Genomic DNA, 4,664 nt, shown 5'->3' with positions numbered 1-4,664 from the left:
CACTGTAGTCAAATTTGGCCATGGAGCTGGGGGCAGGTGGGGAGAATGCAGTCACCCAGAATTCTATCTGGAGTTTCAGAGTTTGTTCTTGAATTAAAAATCAGCTTCTGTTTTCTGTTCTCCAAGAAAAATCATATTGCTTCTTGTTACCTACAGGTTGGGATTATTCTGGCCTGGTTTTCAGTTCAGGTGGTGGTCCAATATATTAACCAAGCCTGGTGAGATTATGATAATTGACTTTGGGCAAAAGTGAGTTATCCAACATGAAAAAACTTTGCACCATTTGATAGCTTGCATGCAATGTTCATCCTCTTTACATGGCCCACACTGCTCGATCAGGTGAGAAAAATATACAGATTCTTACCTGAAAACAGATCAATGACAAAGGTGCTTATAAGGTATAGCACCTTATAAGGCACCTTAGCAGCTTATAAGGTATAGCTATGCACTTTAGCTTAGTAGTAGAGCTCAAGGGAATCTTTTCTGCTTTTCTTTCAACTGAACTTTCCTATAAGGTTTCTAACTTCCAGTTATTTTAAAATATATGGTTACAGTCAATCCAGCATAACAAATTTATTTAATACAAATTTAGAAGGCATGACACTTTTTTTTTTTCCTGGTTAAACCAAAGACCATAATACAACAGTCCTATAAATTTAATTCAGTGTGTTGTATTGTTCATTCCTTTAAAAGAGACATAAAACTGCCTATGAGCCTTTCTCAGTTGTGTACCTATGTGATATAGTTGAGCCAGTTCATTTAGAATTCTATGGCGAAGTGGGCTTCTACTGTGCAGCACTGCCCACGTCTGAAATGGGCTCTATTGGTCTTGCCTGTCCCAAAATCAGTTCTGGTTACAGAATTCATAATTCTCTCTGTAAAAGGCATCAGGTAGCTGTTAAATGCTCTAGCTTCACGTAATTTGTCAGGATTGCAGTTTTTTCCTTAAATCACCAACTGATGCTTTAGGAATATAATATCTATCAAGTATCACAGTAATCCATTCAGAACGTCTTGAATGTAGCGGTGTAGAACAAAGACTGTGCTACATAGTCCAGTGTTAACTTACAGCACATATAACTTCAGGTATGATGAAACTGTGGGATGTTTGTGGTGCTGTAGTTTAGAGTTCACTTGTGCACAGATCAAGTAAATCTAGTAACAAAAATCAGAACGTGAACTACAATTTTTGGAAGCAATACATACATCACTGACAGGACAGTAAACACTTCATATTTTTAGCTGTTAGAAATGCAGCATGTTTGCCTTGCTACTGAAAGGCAAATGCTAGTGTTCCATGGTCTTTAAAATCTCCATTTAATTTTCTCCTGCATGAGGGAATATTTTTAACATAAGCTGTTCCTTTCTCAAAATGTTTGTATGTTTATATTTACATATGAAATAGCTCCTCTGCTCCCTAACATGGAATGGATTATTTTGGAGAAAATGAATGAAAATGTTGGATGGAGGGGATTTGAAGCAGATGCATATTTTTTCCTGGTAAGTAGAGCAAAGTAATTATCCTGTTTTATCGACCTATGTAGTCTTCCAGCCCTTTCCAGACTCTTTTAACTTGAACCAGGTTCTTGAGGAGGATGTGTCTTTGGAGAGAGCAAAAGAGCTTGTATCAAGATAAATAAGCAGTAACTTGAACTTTAATCTTAATCCCAATGCAAACAGCAATGGAACTGTGTTGATGTCAGATAATTCAGGTTATACATTTTCAAAAATGTGACTTATTTTAATACCTAAATTGTGACAACTGAGGCATACCAGAAAATATGGTAAAATGATTATATCACCCTATATATAATATGTTTATCAGAAACATTTCCAGGTTTGGGGGTACTAGAATTAAATGTTTCTCCAGAATAATTATCAGGGAAGCAATCGCTGTAAAACAAACAAACAAAACCCAAGCTAGTAAACTGTGAAAAAGACGTAAATTGAAGGCATGATGCAGTTTGTGGAGGAGGAGGATGCAGAGTAGTCCTCCTCCACAGTTTTTCCAATTCTTTTTTTTCCCTATGTTTTCTAGTATTATCAAAACAGAGAAGGTAGAGAATGGGCTTAACAGCAAAGAGGAAATGCTCTGCTATGAGGTCAGCTGGTAGGTCATACAAGCAGCCAGCAGGCAGTGTGAGACCTCTCAAAGAATTCATGTATGGCTAGAGATCTGAGTATAATGTCCTCGATTTGGCCTGAGACTGGGGACATGATACTCAGATTCTGGAAAGAAATAAACTACAGAAACTTAAAACTTTGTATCACTTCCATGCCATTAGGTAGGATTGTTGTGGTTTAACCTGGCAGCAGCTTGGTACCGTGCAGTATGGGAAGCTGAAATGCCTCTGTGCAGCACTGCTCAGCAACAACTTAAACATCAGTTTGTTATCAGTATTGTTTCTCTCCCAAAGACAAAACATAGCATTATACCAGACACTGAAGAAAATCAATTCTGTCCCAGCTGCAACCAGGATAAGGATCATATCAAATCTCTCCAGTGTCTTACTGGCTCAGTGCAAGTCTTTCCCTGAGGTCAAAAATACAGGCATTGCTGAGCTGCCATGAGTTGTGCTGTTTGTTTCTGAGCACGTATTTCACCACAGTAAGAATTCAGAATTGGCCTGTCTGCGATGCAGTGTCAGTGAAGAGTGCCATGATTCCTGTGCTAGAGTACAGCCTGTGATTTCCAAAAAACACCAAATACTATTGCAAGGGAAAAATATTCTTAATGATGAAGGAACTTCTATCCTACATTTGAGCCAGCAGTGCTGTATGCTTCTCAGTCACTAGGACTGTGATGTTTGCAGGAGGTAGATGTGGACATTAAGTACCTTATCCTTTACATGATGCTTAGATTGTATCATATAGTGTATGGGAGAGAATGGTCTGTGTAAACACTTAATCTAGAAACCAGTGTTTCCAAGGGCAGACCCCTGAATTGAGCATCTTTCCGCTTACTACTGTAAGGAACTGAAGGAGTAATACTATTCCACTGTCCCTTTCAATGAGCAAGCTGGGCTCAAGGAGAGCACAGAGTTCTGGTTTATTGCTGTTTTTTTCCCACGTCAGTGTAACTGACATTTTGAAGGAGCAGTTAAGCAGAACAGTTATCCTTCAGACAAAACCAAGTATGTCTCCTTTCTTTACAAATGAGAATGTCATCGAGTAGCCTTTTGTTTGAATTAAATATTTCATTTCAATAAAACAGAACAGCTAATAATGTATTTTATTTTCTGTTCCAGCTCAAAGATCTAAAGGTCCTTCAAAACTAAAATTGTTTTCAACCAAAAGAATTCATGGCAGAATTGAGTGAGAATGTTGTCTTCAATTTTTTTTTTCCATGCAAATAGCAAGAAACAGCTAGGACTGTTCTGATACCACCCTGTGATATCACTTAATCTTTTTATTTTTATTTTTTTATTTCTTTGTTCTTAAAATAAAAAAAAAACAAACACCTCTTCTCAGCATGTTTGGCAAGAGAAGCACTCAGATCTTCGTGATGAAGAAGTTTGGAAAGCACAGCTCATCTGTGTCAAGGATGAAAGCGGGTTAGCACAAAAGCAAGCTGCTCCCACTTGAGCTGCCAGGGCCTGGCCTTCATTGATGGCTAAGGCATGGAGGGATTTGTGCAATATAGCAATGCCCTCTGCATGTGTAAAAGGTGACAATGTGTCCTCAAACATGAGAACCTTTTCCTCTTTATGGTCAAGGATATTAATAAGCAAATAAAAGCAATGGAGAATAATTCAGATAAATTTGTTTGTCTTACACAGACTCCCAGATGTTTGATGTGAGAAATGATAACCAGTTCTACACCTCAGTGCTGTCATCTAAGGCTTTGGGACTAACCAAAGCTCAGTCAAACATACAGTAGGAAGCCATGATGCAGATGTTGTATTGCTGATACAAATTAACGTTTAATGATATTCAGTGGCTATATGATAGTCTTGCTCAGTTATATCATAATAAATTACAGGTAACGTTACAAAATTGCTGCTGCCTTCTGAATTACTGAGAGAAATTGGTTAGTAAATTGCTGTGTACCATACTTTTAGCTAATCATCATTAATTGTGTATGTATATATATGCACATACATGCGCAGGGCTTTTTTATCAAAACTCAATATGAATCTATCTGAGGAAAACCTGTTAGCTTCCTATATGGCATAGTACAGTGTGACTCAACTGAATGTACTACGAAAGTTGGATAGCTTCTGAAGGTCACTATGCCTATCAGGAATGCTTTGTTGCACTTAACAATCTCTAATGTAGTATGTCTTTGGTTCACAGTTTCGTAGTGGGAATCTCCCTTTATAAAATGAACTTTGGCTGTCTTGAATCAAGATCGCTATCCAAAAAAAATAGGTTTTACGTGGGTCTTACAATATCCAGTTAAGATTAAATAAATAATAAAGTGACTGTTTCACCTGGGGAAAAATGGGGGAAAAGGCTTTGAACACTTCTAGAACAGATTCCCCAGTCACATTGTTTGCTGTAGGAGACTATGATCTTTCATGTGAGTCAAGGTGAAAGAAAATATTTTGGATTAAAAGGTTTTGGTGTTCTTCCCATCTTCTTCCGTGAAAAGAGTAATAGACTGCTCAGCGATTTCAGGAGATGAGAAGAAGAAAACATATGAGAAAAGAGATTTCTCTTTT

The sequence above is a fragment of the Meleagris gallopavo genome, chromosome 3, assembly GCF_000146605.3.
Source record: "Meleagris gallopavo isolate NT-WF06-2002-E0010 breed Aviagen turkey brand Nicholas breeding stock chromosome 3, Turkey_5.1, whole genome shotgun sequence".
In the NCBI taxonomy this organism is placed as follows: domain Eukaryota; kingdom Metazoa; phylum Chordata; class Aves; order Galliformes; family Phasianidae; genus Meleagris; species Meleagris gallopavo.
The sequence above is the reverse complement of the archived record's forward strand: the minus strand, read 5'-3'. Positions refer to the sequence as shown.